We start from the raw sequence: 16,548 nt of genomic DNA, 5'->3' as shown, positions 1-16,548 counted from the left end.
GGCCCCAGGCACTGACATGCGGGCCCCGCCGCATAATTAACAAAAAAATTGTTTTTATAAATAAAACTAATTAATTAATCTAAATAGGCACTGACTGGTGGGGCCTACCTGCTAATAACCTTGTTTAAGTTAATTATAAAACTCTGTTAGTGCCCTGTCAATGACATGTGGGTCCCACTAGACCCACCTGTCTGGTTTGACTGGTCAGCCGACCTGTAGACCTGCTGACGTCAGCATTACCTCATGCTGACGTCATAATTCATTTTTGCTTAATTCAAATAATCTTTGAAAATTCATATCTTTTAAACCGTAACTCGGATGAAAATGTGTTCTACATGAAAGTTGCTCAGAACGACGAGACGAATCCGAATACGCAGTCCGTTCGTCCACCACACCTCCCTAACCTATCGAACTAGCAACTTTCCCCCTCCGGTCCGTCTGTCCGAAAACGCGAAACATCGGGAATACTTCCCGGATGTTCCCCCCCTTCGCCGGTACCACCTATTGTCGCGTTAGGACACACCTAGCACTGCTCAGTGTCATGTCACGCATCGTCATGTTTATGTTTGCATTGTATTTACTGTTTCTTCCCCCTCTTCTCTCCGGTAGACTACGAGACCGACACTGCTGCTGCCCAGTTCGACTACGGAGTTGACGGCCCCTCCTACTTGCCAGAGCAACCAGGCAGGCCCCCCCTTGATCACCAGATATCGCCTATTCTTCCCTATACTGCTTGCATTAGAGTAGTGTAGCATGTTACTACTTTCCGATATCCTATCCTGATGCATAGCCTATCCTTGCTACTACTGTTGTTACCTTTACCTGCAATCCTACATGCTTAGTATAGGATGCTAGTTTTCCATCAGTGGCCCTACATTCTTGTCCGTCTGCTGTGCTATACTATCGGGCCGTGATCACCTGGGCGGTGATCACGGGTATATACTTATATACTATATACATGACACATGTGATGACTAAAGTCGGGTCGGCTCGTAGGAGTACCCGCGAGTGGATCTTTGTGGCGGAGCGACAGGGCAGGTTGAGACCGCGTAGGTGAGAGGTGGGCCTGGCCCTGGTCGGCGTTCGTGGTTACTTAACACGCTTAACGAGATCTTGGTATTTGATCTGAGTCTGGCCATTTGGTCTATACGCACTAACCATCTACGTGGGAGTAGTTATGGGTATCCCGACGTCGTGGTATCAGCCGAAGCTCTTTTGACGTCAGCAACTGAGTGGCGCGCGCCGCATTGGACCGTAAGCTCGCGCTTGTATTAAGGGGGCTAGGTCTGCTTCCGGCCGCGTACGCAACGTGCAGGTGTGCATAGGGCGATGGGCCCAGACCCCTGCGCGCATAGGTTTAGACCGGCGTGCTGACCTCTCTGTTGAGCCTAGGTGGGGCTGCGACGTGTTGATCTTACGAGGCCGGGCATGACCCAGAAAAGTGTGTCCGGCCAAATGGGATCGAGCGTGTTGGGTTATGTGGTGCACCCCTGCAGGGAAGTTTATCTATTCGAATAGCCGTGTCCCTCGGTAAAAGGACGACCCGGAGTTGTACCTTGACCTTATGACAACTAGAACTGGATACTGAATAAAATACACCCTTCCAAGTGCCAGATACAACCCGGTGATCGCTCTCTAACAGGGCGACGAGGAGGGGATCGCCAGGTAGGATTATGCTATGCGATGCTACTTGGAGGACTTCAATCTACTCTCTTCTACATGCTGCAAGATGGAGATGACCAGAAGCGTAGTCCTCGACAGGACTAGCTATCCCCCTTTTAATTCTGGCATTCTGCAGTTCAGTCCACTGATATGCCCCTTTACACATATACCCATGCATATGTAGTGTAGCTCCTTGCTTGCGAGTACTTTGGATGAGTACTCACGGTTGCTTCTCTCCCTCTTTTCCCCCTTTCCTTTCTATCTGGTTGTCACAACCAGATGTTGGAGTCCAAGAGCCAGACGCCATCGTTGACGACGACACCTACGACACTGGAGGTGCCTACTACTACGTGCAGGCCGCTGACGACGACCAGGAGTAGTTAGGAGGATCCCAGGCAGGAGGCCTGCGCCTCGTTCGATCTGTATCCCAGTTTGTGCTAGCCTTCTTAAGGCAAACTTGTTTAACTTATGTCTGTACTCAGATATTGTTGCTTCCGCTGACTCGTCTGTGATCGAGCACTTGTATTCGAGCCCTCGAGGCCCCTGGCTTGTATTATGATGCTTGTATGACTTATTTATGTTTTAGAGTTGTGTTGTGATATCTTCCCGTGAGTCCCTGATCTTGATCGTACACATTTGCGTGCATGATTAGTGTACGGTCAAATCGGGGGCGTCACAATACCTTTCCTTATGTGGTGCCATCACCTACCATAGGATTAGTATACAATCTTATTGATTTATTTCCTTTCTTTTTATTTATTTCCTTTCTCTTTTTCTTTTCTTTATTTGCAACATGAAATTAAAAAAAGAAAAAACTCAAAATAAACTTTATTATATAACTTGCACACTATTACAATGATAGATCACTAAGAAAACTCTTAAAGAAGAAAGGATCGAACCAAAGTTTATTTCATCTAAAGCAAAAGGATCGAACTAAGATAAGTAAAAGCAGAAAGAAAGTGGGATGATACGATACCGGTGCACCTCCCCCAAGCTTGGCGGAAGCCAAGGGGAGTGCCCATACCCGATACTCAATTCTCCTTTGGTGGTGAAGAAGATGGTGGTGGTGAAGCAGCGATCGAATCCTTAAGGATCAAGAGATTCTCCAACCGACGGATGACACTCCAGAGATGGATGATATGTTCTTGATGCAGAATATTTTCGCGGGTGAGATACTTATTTCGTATGAGAATTATTTCAATGACGCAAAAAGCTTCAATCTCGGCAGGAGTAATGTGAGCAAGGTAGGGTTTAAGGATATCTTCTTCCTCCTTCTCGGCCAGCAGTGCTTGTGCTGCCACCGGGGATGGATCTACGTTAGATCCCTTGCCCTTGTTTCTCTTGACAACGTCCTTAGGTTCCTCCCTCTTCGTCTCGATCTTCATCAACCAAGCATCTTCTTCCATGTTGTTGGAGGAGGAGGAAGACATGATGCCTGGCTTGATAAATCTGACCGAAAACAGCAAGAAAAGAGAACAGAGGATTTCTTCGCGATATGGTCATCAACAGGTTCGGGAAGTATATATATATATACATATTATCTTGGAGGACAAGCATACGGAAGAAAAACGGAGTACGGAAGGTGTCCCAGGTGGGCACAACCCACCTGGGCGCGTGAGGCAAGCCTGGCGCGCCCTGGTGTCTTGTGCCCACCAGGGGACGCTTCGTGGGAGTTTCTTTATTTCCAAAATTCTAAAATAATCCAAAAATGATAAAATAATATTTTTGCGAATTTTTCGAAGTCCTTTTACTTACCGTACCACGTACCTCCTTATTTTCACAATTCTGGAGTGTTCCGGAAGGACTCTTTTATGTGTTCTTCCGGTCTCAAAGTTTGGATAATATTACTTTCAACATTAATAGGCGTACCTGAGATATAGTGCTTTATTCGTTGCCCATTGACAACCTTCGGGTTAGTACCTTCAGAATTGTTTATTTTGATGGCTCCAGACCGGTAAACCTCCTCGATGACATATGGGCCTTCCCATTTTGAGAGGAGCTTTCCTACAAAGAATCTAAAATGAGAGTTGTACAAAATAACATATTCTCCGACTTTAAACTCACGCTTTTGGATTCTTTTGTCATGCCATCTTTTAACTTTCTCTTTGAATAATTTTGCATTTTCATAAGCTTGGGTTCTCCATTCATCTAATGAGCTAATATCAAATAACCGCTTTTCACCCGCAAGTTTGAAATCATAGTTGAGGTCTTTGACTACCCAATATGCTTTATGTTCTAACTCAAGAGGCAAATGACAAGCTTTTCCATAAACCATTTTATAAGGAGACATACCCATAGGATTCTTATATGTTGTTCTATAAGCCCAAAGTGCATCATCTAATTTCTTAGACCAATTCTTCCTGGACCTATTGACAGTCTTTTGCAAAATTAATTTTATTTCTCTATTGCTATGTTCAACTTGACCACTAGACTGAGGATGATAGGGTGATGCAATTCTATGGTTAACATCATACTTGGCAAGCATTTTACGGAAAGCACCATGAATAAAGTGTGAACCACCATCAGTCATTAAATATCTAGGGACTCCAAACCTTGGGAAAATAACTTCCTTAAGCATTTTAATAGAGGTGTTGTGATCAACACTACTCATTGAATAGCTTCTACCCATTTAGTAACATAATCAACAGCAAGCAAAATATGTGTATACCCATTAGAGGAAGGAAAAGGTCCCAGGTAATCAAATCCCCAAACATCAAATGGTTCAATAGCAAGTGAATAATTCATAGGCATTTCTTGACGCTTACCGATATTACCTATTCTTTGACATTCGTCACAAGATGAGACGTACTTACGGGCATCCTTGAAGAGAGTAGGCCAATAAAATCCAGACTGCAGTACCTTATGAGCAGTTCTATCTCCCGCATGATGTCCTCCATAAGCTTCGGAGTGACATTTCCGTAGGATTTGTCCATGTTCATGCTTAGGTACACAACGTCTAATAATACCATCTACTCCTTCTTTATAAAGATGTGGGTCATCCCAAAAGTAATGTCTTAAATCATAGAAGAATTTTTTTCTTTTGTTGGTATGTAAAGCTAGGTGGTAGATATTTAGCAACAATGTAATCAGCATAGTCAGCATACCAAGGAGTACTATTAGCAACATTTATTGCAGCTAACTGCTCATCAGGAAAACTATCATCAATAGATAGTGGGTCATCAAGCACATTTTCAAGAATAGACAAGAGAACCCAACGAATAAGTCTAGGTTTAGCATCTTTCTTTTCCATAATATATTTAATAGCAGCATGGTCTGTGTGAACAGTTACTTTGTAATCAACAATATAAGGTCTAAATTTATCACAAGCAACAAACACCACTGCTAAGAATTCTTTTTCAGTAGTAGCATAAATTTCTTTGAGCACTGTCTAGAGTTTTACTAGCATAATGAATAACATTCATTCTTTGTCCTAGAACAACACCAGCAGCATAATCACTAGCATCACACATAATTTCAAAAGGCAGGTTCCAATCAGGTGGTTGAACAATAGGTGCAAAAATTAAGGCTTTCTTGAGTGTTTCAAAGGCTTCTAAACAATCATCATCAAACACAAAAGTAATATACTTTTGCAAAAGATTAGTAAGAGGCCTAGAAATTTTAGCAAAAAGTCTTTGATAAATCTCCTATAAAAACCAGCATGACCTAGGAAACTACGAATACTTTTTATATCTTTAGGACATGGCATTTTCTCAATGGCATCAACCTTAGCTTTGTCCACTTCGATAACTCTTTCAGAAATTTTATGACCCAAGACAATGCCTTCATTCACCATAAAGTGGCACTTCTCCCAATTCAAGACAAGATTTGTTTGTTCACATCTCTGCAAAACTCGATCAAGATTGCTTAAACAATCATCAAAAGACTTCCCATAAACAGAAAAGTCATCCATGAAAACCTCAACAATCTTTTCACAAAAGTCAGAGAATATAGCAGTCATACATCTTTGAAAGGTAGCAGGTGCATTACATAAATCAAAAGGCATACGTCTATAAGCATAAGTTCCAAAAGGACAAGTAGAAGTGGTCTTTTCTTGATCAGGTTGAGAAACAGGTATTTGTGAAAAGCCCGAATATCCATCAAGGAAGCAAAAGTGTGTGTGCTTAGACAATCTTTCAAGCATTTGATCAATAAAAGGAAAATGGGTAATGATCTTTTCTAGTTTCTTTATTTAGTTTTCTAAAATCAATTACCATTCTATAGCCTGTAACAATTCTTTGTGGAATACGTTCATTGTTATCATTAGGAACAATAGTTATACCTCCTTTCTTAGGGACACAATGAACAGGACTTACCCATCTACTATCAGCTATAGGATAGATTATACCTGTTTCCAGAAGTTTTAATATTTCCGTTTTTACCACCTCTTTCATCTTAGGATTTAACCGACGTTGGTGATCTACAACGGGTTTAGCATCAGGTTCCATATTAATTTTGTGCTGACATAGAGTGGGACTAATGCCCTTTAAATCATCAAGAGTATAACCAATAGCAGCCCGGTGCTTCCTTAGAACTTTCAATAATCTTTCTTCTTCATGTTCTAAAAGGTTAGCACTCATAATAACATGATATATCTTCTTTTCATCAAGATAAGCATATTTCAAAGTGTCTCGCAGTTGTTTTAATTCAAACACAGTGTCACCTTTAGGTGGAGGAGGACCTCCAAGAGTTTCAATAGGAAAATTGTGTTTAATTAGAGGACGTTGTTCAAAGAAAATCTTATCTATTTCATTTCTTTCATGCAGATGTAAATCATTTTCATGGTCTAGCAAATATTGTTCTAAAGTATCAATAGATGGCACAACAATAGAAGCAAGACCAATTAATTCATCCTTCCTAGGCAATTCTTTTTCATGAAGATTTCTACTAAACTTGGAAAAATTAAATTCATGAGACTCATCACCAAAACTAACACCCACGGTTTGTTTCTTACAATCTATCTTAGCATTAACTGTATTCAAGAAAGGTCTACCAAAGATAATGGGACAGAAGTCATCTTGTGGGGAACCAAGAACAAGAAAATCAGTAGGATATTTTATTTTCCCACACAAGACTTCAACATCTCTAACAATCCCAAAAGGTGATATAGTGTCTCTATTAGCAAGTTTAATAGTAACATCTATTTCTTCTAACTCAGCAGGTGCTATGTCTTTCATAATTTCTTGATATAAAGTGTAAGGAATAGAACTCACACTAGCACCCATGTCACATAAACCATGATAACAGTGATCTCCTATTTTAACTGAGATGACAGTCATGCCAACAACAGGTCTATGTTTATCCCTTTTATCAGGTTTAGCAATTCTAGCAGCAGCATCACAAAAGTAAATAACATGCCCATCCATACCTTCTTCTAAGAGATCTTTAACCATAGCAATGCTAGGTTCTACTTTAATTTGTTCATCAGGTTTAGGTGTTCTAATATAGCTTTTGTTAACCACAGTTGAAGCTTTAGCATGTTCCTTTACCCTAACAGGAAAAGGTGGTTTCTCATTGTAAGCAGAAGGAACAACTGGATCAACATTATAAAGTATAGTTTCTTCTTTAACCGGTACCGGTTCTTTAGTATCTTCTTTAATAGGTGGGTGATATTTAAACCACTTCTCTTTAGGGAGTTCAACATGAGTATCAAATGATTCACAAAAGGAGGCTACTATCTCAGAGTCAAGTCCATATTTAGGGCTAAACTTTTGAAAGGCATTGGTATTCATAAAAGATTTAACACAATCACACTTAAGTTTAATACCTGACTCTTTACCTTCATCGAGTTCCCAATCTTCAGAGTTGTGTTTAATTCTTTCCAAAAGATCCCACCAGAATTCAATAGTTTTCTTCATAAAGGAACCAGCACAAGAAGTATCAAGCATGGTTTGATCATTGCGAGAAAGCCGAGCATAAAAGTTCTGGATAATAATTTCTCGAGAGCTCGTGATTGGGGCATGAATATAACATTGACTTAAGCCTCCCCCAAGCTAGACCGATACTTTCTCCTTCATGTGGCCAAAAATTATATATATAATTCCGATCACGATGAACTAGACGCATAGGATAAATTTTTTGGTGGAAATCCAATTTCTAACGATTCCAATTCAAGGATCCAATATCATCGCATAGCCTGTACCATGCTAATGATTTTCCCTTCAAAGATAAAGGGAAAACCTTTTTCGTCACCTCATCTCCGGGTAAACCTGCAAGCTTGAACATTCCACAAATTTGTTCTACATATATCAAGTGCATATCAGGATGTTCGGTTCCATCTCCTGCATAAGGATTAGCTAGCAGTTATTCTATCATACCCGAAGGAATTTCATATTGAATATTTTTAGTAGGTGCAGTAGGTTGAGGGGTAGCTAATTGTGGTTCCGGACGAGGAGAAGATACCCCGAACAAACCCTCAAGGGATTGTTTTCCATAGTAACAAGTGACAATAAATTTCAGCGCACTATATAAGTGTTTCCTTACCAAATTCCACTTACCAAAGGTGCTTCACTCCCCGGAAACCGTGCTAGAAAATAGCCTTGATGACCCACAAGTATAGGGGATCAATTGTAGCTCTTTTCGATAAGTAAGAGTGTCAAACCCAACGAAGAGTAAAGTAATGTCTGCAAGTGCTGAAATTGTGAGTAGCAGAGTAGTTTGATAGCAAGATAATTTATAACGAGCAAGTAACGATAGTAGTAACAAATATGCAGCAAGGTAGCCCAGTCCCTTTGAGGCAAAGGACAGGCCAAAACTGTAACACCCACGATGCGTCTATATCTCCCACGTGTCGAGGCATGACTTAGAGGCATAACCGCATTGTGGTTTTGTCGCAAGAAGGGTCATCTTCACACAATCCCATGTAATGAACAAGAATGGGATAAAGAGTTGGCTTACAACCGCCTCTTCACATAATACATAAATAAATCATACATCAATCAGAGTACACACATAGGTCCGACTACGGAACCAAAATAAAAGAAGACAACCCCAAATGCTGGATCCCCGATCGTCCCAACTGGGCTCCACTACTGATCAACAGGAAAAGAAACATAGTAACGACCAAGGTCCTCGTCGAACTCCCACTTGCGCTCGGTTGCATCACCTGCACTGGTATCGTCGATACCTGCAACTGTTTTGGAAGTATCTGTGAGTCACGAGGACTCAGCAATCTCACACCCGCGAGATCAAGACTATTTAAGTTTATGGGTAGGAGAAGGTAGTGAGGTGGAGCTGCAGCAAGCACTAAGCATATATGGTGGCTAACATACGCAAATAAGAGCGAGAAGAGGAGCAACGGAACGGTCGTCAACTAGTAATGATCAAGAAGTGATCCTGAACTCCTACTTACGTCAAACATAACCCAAAAACCGTGTTCACTTCCCGGACTCCGCCGAAAAGAGACCATCACGGCTACACACGCGATTGATGCATTTTAATTAAGTCAAGTGTCAAGTTCTCTACAACCGGATATTAACAAATTCCTATCTGCCACAAAACCGCGGGCACGGCTTCCGAAACATAATACCCTGCAGGGGTGTCCCAACTTAGCCCATTATAAGCTCTCACGGTCAACGAAGGATATTCCTTCTCCCGGGAAGACCCGATCAGTCTCGGAATCCCGGTTTACAAGACATTTCGACAATGGTAAAACAAGACCAGCAAAGCCACCCGATGTGCCGACAAATCTCGATAGGAGCTGCACATATCTTGTTCTCAGGGCACACCGAATGAGCAAGACGTCGGGTTGGCATAGACCCTCGTTGCCCAGGGGGCGCCGGACATCGCTCGGTTTGGACCAGCACTCAGAGGAACACTGGCCCGGGGGGTTAAAATAAAGATGACCCTTGAGTCTGCAGAACCCAAGGGAAAAAGGCTTAGGTGGCAAATGTTAAAACCAAGGTTGGGCCTTGCTGGAGGAGTTTTATTCAAAGCGAACTGTCAAGGGGGTCCCATAAATCACCCAACCGCGTAAGGAACGCAAAATCAAGGAACATAACACCGGTATGACGGAAACTAGGGCGGCAAGAGTGGAACAAAAACACCAGGCATAAGGCCGAGCCTTCCACCCTTTACCAAGTATATAGATGCATTAATTAAATAAGAGATATTGTGATATCCCAACATGTCCATGTTCCAGCATGGAACAAACTTCATCTTCACCTACAACTAGCAACGCTATAAGAGGGGCTGAGGAAAAGCGGTAACATAGCCAAACAAGGGTTTGCTGGGAAAGGTGGGTTAGAGGCTTGGCATGGCAATATGGGAGGCTTGATAAGCAAGTGGTAGGTAACACGGCATAGCAATAGAACGGACAACTAGCAAGCAAAGATAGAAGTGATTTCGAGGATATGGTCATCTTCCCTGAAATCCCGCAAGGAAGAAGAACGAGTCCATGAAGAAGACAAACGGACGTAGTCGAACGAATCCTCACAACTCCTGAACGAAACCGAAGCTAACGAGAGAAGCAACCCGGAAAGAAACAAACAACATAGTAAACAACCATCACCTACACATGGCATGATGCATAATCAAGTATGATGCATGTCCGGTTTAATGTGGCATGGCATGGCAAAGTGCAACAAACAATACTACAAATTAAGTGGAGCTCAATATGCGACGAGTTGCATATTGACGAAACACCACATCAATTGTTTAGTTCTCTCGGTTATGTACCCAACAATATTAAATGTTATTAAACATGGCAAGAGGTGAAGCATAGTAAGACTATCTATCTAGGCAAGTTTAAATGAGGCCGGAACAACAAACAACAATTTCGGAAAATCCTCATATGCATATTTTAGATTTGGTACTGTTCTGCCATAAACACAATTTTAATGTTGTTAAACAGCAAAATAAAGTGCACCAAGTTAATCTATGCATTTTCTACCCCATTTACATATAAAGTTTATTTAAAACCGAGCTACGGTTATTTAGTTATGAAATAAATCATTTTAAAATGGCATTTATACAAATTAGTGCAAACAGCAATTTAAACATTTTAAACATGGACGAAAATGAAATATTATTAAACTACACAAATTTTTGAGCATTTTACATATATAAATTATTTACATATGATGCACGGTTAATGAGTTATTATATGCATGATGTTTGAGGGTTTTTCTATAAAACTGCAGTCTCCGGATAATAGGTAAAATCGCTGGACTGAAAAGAAAACATACGCGGGCCGAAACTGCTGGCCCAACAGCGTAAAAAAAGAAACAGGAGGGCGCTGGGGGGGCTGCTCACCATGGGCCACGAACCAGTCGGTGGAGGAGGAGGCTGCTGGGCCTGGCGCGGCTGGGCTTGGTGCGATATGGCGCTGGCTCCACACGAACAGGGACGCGGTCAATGGCGATGCGGTCCTCGCTCGGGCACAGGCGTGCGCTCGAGGCAGGGTCGTCCTCCTCCTGCTTGAAGCAGAATCAGAGGAAGAAGGCGCTGGCGGCCGGCTGCGGGACTCCGGGACGGCGCGGCGGCGGATCTGGCCGATGCAGTCAACGGCGCGGCGGTTGTAGTGGTGGGCGCGATGCTGGAGAGGAAGCAGGCTTGGCACGATGGCTTCAGGCGATGTAGGCAGCGGAACTTGGCGGCAGCAGCAGGTCCAGGAGGGGGTCGCCGGGGCTCCGGTGACGCGGGAGAGGCGAGGGAGGCCAGAGTTGGGCGGATCCGGGCGAGGAAGGCCTTGGACGGCGTCAAAGACGTCCGATGGCGGCGGTCGCCGCTCCAGGGGGATGGTGCCATGGGTTCCTGCAGGGGAAGAAATGGGGAGGTGAGGGGCATCCAGAGGAAGCAGAGAAAAGAGTAAGGAGAGACATGGCAGGCAGCGGGACGACCTGGCGGGAGGCTGCACTGGCGAGCTCCACGCGGTTGACGGCCGGAGGGAGGCGTGCGTGCGGAGAGACGACGAGGTGTTGTGCGAGGGGAGGAGCGCGTGGCCTCGGGGCCTGGCTGTCGATGCAGAGGAGCGGGACGACGCAGAGGTTGGAGAAGCTCGGGCATGAGCAGGGGATCGAGCCCCTGGCTCTCTCCTGCGGGTGTTTCTGTCGCTGGTTGGTGGATTGAGGGGAGATGGCTGTGGAAAGGCTGTGAGTGGATCGGGGAAGATCTCGAGGAAGAGAGGTGAGTGCGGCGGCGGCAGGGACAAATCCCCTGGATTTTAGGGTTGGGTCAAATTAGGCATGGGGTAGTTGTTTAAATAGGCAGGGCAAAAACAGAGGGGGTTTAGGGGCGTCCGATTATAATCGGGCGGTCATAAATAAATAGGTTAGGTAGCCCAAATAATAAAACGGAGATGTTTTATAGATGTTAGGGGATGATCCGGACCCAACGGTAACGATAGTCCGGTTCGGGTTCGGGGAAGTTTCGGACACACACATGAGGGGTCGGAGAAAGGTCGACAACGATAAAGGGCATGTCACAAGGTCAACGGAGGCAAGCGAGGAGCGGCAACTACGAACGATGCAAGCTTTATGAAAACATGCAAATGCAATGCGCATGATGCTATGAGATGAGATGCAACAAACAAATAAATAACACAGCTGACTCGCAAAACAAGGAAGGCATCTGGAGTGTCGGTCTTGGGGCGTCACAACACTCCACCACTACAAGAGGATCTCGTCCCGAGATCTAGGAATGGCACCGGAGAGAAACGGAAGAGGAAGAGGTAATACAAAGTTGTTTCTTCGACAAACGAGTGAAACCACGAACCTTGAGAGATTGAACGAACGAAAAGAGAGAATACAAGGGAGATGAACGAGATTGAAAACACTCCGTTATCAAAGAGGAACAAGGAACATTGCCAGAACCTTTGTAGGTTGAAGAATGTGAAACAAGAGCTTAACGGATCAAAAGGAATATGAAAGCACACCGGTAGAAAAGAGAAACAAGGAACACCATGTGAACCTTGGAGTTTGCAAAGCTATGAATGACGAGAACAATGGACGAGAAGTACATGCAATCACTCCGGTTGAAACAAGATGTACAAGGAACGATAAGGATCAATTACGATAACGCTCCGGTTGGAAATGAAAAGAATAGAATTTGAACTTGGCAAAATGAAAGCACTTGGATGAGACTCCGGTTAAAACTAGATAGAGAAGGAATAAGATTGATATAATTTGGGCAGCACTCCGACTGAAAGAAGAAGGACAACTTGATAAGATGAAAAGAACTTGAAGAGATGACACAACACTCCGGTTAAATGGATAAGCACGAAAAGAACACGATCTTCACAATTCGAGATGATGAGAGAAGAGAGCAACATCACATTGCCTCCGGAACGAAAGAATAGAAGATAGATCATTGGAATAAAAGAATGGAGAAAAAACAACATGTACTACCTCAAATGAATTTGAGAGAGCATCCTTAAAAAGAAGGATTGAACGGAGTTGTTGAAGAATCAACAACAAAAAGAACAAGCTTGTTGAGGGCTTATGGAAAAACTTCTCAAAACTTGAGGAGAAATCCTACCACAAACGGAAACAATTGCTTGCTTTAGATCGACGAGAAGATGAAAAACTTCTTCCGCCGAGAGGATAGGAGAAAACTTGGATCATAGGTAAGCACCACAATAGCAACATTCCTTAAGGAAGGCTTTAGGTGAAATCTATACCAAGATAACACCAAGGAAGAAAATGATGGGTTTAAATATCTCATTCCTTACAACTTGTGAATCATGAAACATGAAGGAGATTGTCAAGAATGACATAACACCATCTCGAAAGATAAGGTAGAAATGATTGCACTTTGGAATGCAAGATGAAGAATGGTTGAGCTCCTCCAATAAGAATTTTGGCGAACACTTCGAGAAGGAATTAAATCCTTGAGGAACCACCATGTGAACCTCCATGAAGAACTCTGGTAATGAAAGGATGATAAAAGAAAGATAAGTTGAGAACACAAGGTGAAGCCTTGTGATGATTTAGATGGAGCTTCGCGATGAGATAATGCGGAAAAGAAAGATGAAGCAACTCGAACCAAGAATGTGATATGATGAACAACTCCGGAAAGAAGAAATTAATCACTTGGAGGAAACAAGAATAAGAATTACATTACGCGTATCCTTCACCAATTTAGATTGATGACAAACAACGGATTTGGCATACTACTTATTCTCGTAGAAAGGATTAAGATAGATATTGCGCAAACTTGGGAAGGTCTTCATCGAACCACCGGTAGGATTGAAACAACGAATAAATTGATATGATAACGAAGGAAGAGAAATCTTGAACGAACCACCGCGAGAATTGAAAATGAACGAAGAAAAGATAAAGAAACACCAGGAAGTATTAGAAAATGAACAAAGATACTTGAGAGAATTTAGATACAAGTGAACGAAGAGATCACGAGCTGATTAGAGAATACTTGAACGATGCACCGGAAGAATAAGGAGATGAACAAAGAGACGTCAATTTAGAATAATTGGAGAACGAGGCTGAAAACTTAGAACGAAGAAATCTTCTGAAATGATGGCCTTTGGATGATCAAGAAACGAAAACAACTCATGAAATGCTCCGGATGGGTATGAAAAGAATTTTCACAATCGAAAAACAATTATGAGAGGATGGCATAAGCTAGAACTATGAATCTTTGGAAGAACGGGTAAGGATTTAAGAGGAACTCTTCTTCGGTCTTCAAAATCCGAGGATGACAACGAGAAATACCACCAAAATTATTGAGACACTCCGGAACAATAGATAATAGAAATGATGAACCAACGATGAAAGAATTTGAAAGATCTTGGAGAAAGACATATGACTGATGAAAATTCATTCTTACGTCAAACTTTGAAATGAATTTGAGAATAACTCCAGAAAAATTAGAAGAGTCAGGTAAGATCCTGGAAAAAGACATGTGGGTTAGGACCCACTCAAAAGAAACACCGTTGAAATGATTTAAAAGAAAGATTGCGCCGGTCGAATTAAATGGCTTAAAAGAGATAACAACCTCGAGATAGCTTGAACGGATTGGGAATGGAAATGTGAATCTTCTGAGATATCTTGTACACTCCAGAACCGATGAAAATAGTGAGAGGTGCACCGGCATGAGAAAAAACATTTGAAACAAGGAAAGGAATGTGATCAACACTAAAAGCTTGACTTGAGTCCACCGGAGAAGAAAAGAGAATGATGAACTTGAAGCTCCGTTAGTATCTTCCTGAGAATCACCGGATAAGAACATTAAAGGAAAAGAATGAAGAGACTTCGCATCAATAAAATGGATACTTGATTAAGAAATTTGAGTCCTTGAAGAAAGAGGGTGGGAGGGCGGGAAAAACAAAGGCAACTTGGGGCAGATGGAATAAACACCGTTGAGAAAACTTATAATTGATCTTCCGGATGGGAAGAATGATGGGATCATCTCGAAGAGAAACGCACCGGTTGGAAATAGAATTAAGATGGCAATCTCGATGGTCAAGAAGGATTAGTATCCCCATAGAAATATGAGAACACCACCTAGAATAAGGTAGGGAATCAACACTTGACACCGAAGCAACTCGAATACCACAAATTAAAACAAAACAAAGGATTGGCTCGCAGAGTAAGCCGGAAACAAACATATGATAGATCCCATATCGTATCATGTGTGTGTTGGAAAGATATCCTAGGAGATACTTGAATTCCCACTTATAAACTCCTGAAACTTTCTGGTTATGCAATCTGGTGTTGGGGATACAGGGGACACAAAATATATCACCCAAACTAACAATACCTAGATCCAGCTGTATCCATCCTTCAACACATAACCAAGAAACCTTCGGAAATCATTTACCTCAACCTTCGAAAAGCATCCGTTATACAAGTTATGGCAATACTCCCGAACTCCCGCCCCAGTACTGGGTGGCGTTGAGGTGATCTCACCAACAACTGCATAAAAGAGATTTTCGATGTCGGCGAAACTGAGGTATTCCAGAACTGCAACGATAAAATTGTGACGACAACACCTCGGAGCTCAACTCCCCGGGACACTGCCACAACCCCTAAATGTCAGGAGGCACCTAGAACAATGTTCTCGTCACAAAACCATCGGAACGATTCCAAGATACCCGCGTGATCCTAAATTTTTTTTAGTGAAATTTCAGGAGAGGAAAATCAAAACATCTACGCCAAGAGGCCTCACCAGAGCGACGAAGGACTGAGGAGTAAAAAGAATCCTACTCTCCGATATATATAATCCTAAGACTCAAAACATTTTTGTTCTAGACTCAACAACGTCAGCGATTCGATCAAGCAGGGGCTCCTAAGTCGGGGATGGCTCTGATTACCAACTTGTAACACCCACGATGCGGCTATATCTCCCACGTGTCGAGGCACGACTTAGAGGCATAACCGCATTATGGTTTTGTCGCAAGAAGGGTCATGTTCACACAATCCCATGTAATGAACAAGAATGGGATAAAGAGTTGTCTTACAATCGCCACTTCACACAATACATAAATAAATCATACATCAATCAGAGTACACACATAGGTCCGACTACGGAACCAAAATAAAAGAAGACAACCCCAAATGCTAGATCCCCGATCATCCCAACTGGGCTCCACTACTGATCAACAGGAAAAGAAACATAGTAACGACCAAGGTCCTCGTCGAACTCCCACTTGAGCTCGGTTGCATCACCTTCACTGGTATCGTCGACACCTGCAACTGTTTTGGAAGTATCTGTGAGTCACGAGGACTCAGCAATCTCACACCCGCGAGATCAAGACTATTTAAGCTTATGGGTAGGAGAAGGTAGTGAGGTGGAGCTGCAGCAAGCACTAAGCATATATGGTGGCTAACATACGCAAATAAGAGCGAGAAGAGGAGCAACGGAACGGTCGTCAACTAGTAATGACCAAGAAGTGATCCTGAACTCCTACTTACGTCAAACATAACCCAAAAA

Source organism: Triticum aestivum, chromosome 5D (assembly GCF_018294505.1).
Source record: "Triticum aestivum cultivar Chinese Spring chromosome 5D, IWGSC CS RefSeq v2.1, whole genome shotgun sequence".
NCBI classification, from domain to species: Eukaryota; Viridiplantae; Streptophyta; class Magnoliopsida; order Poales; family Poaceae; genus Triticum; species Triticum aestivum.
This window is presented reverse-complemented; position numbering follows the sequence as displayed.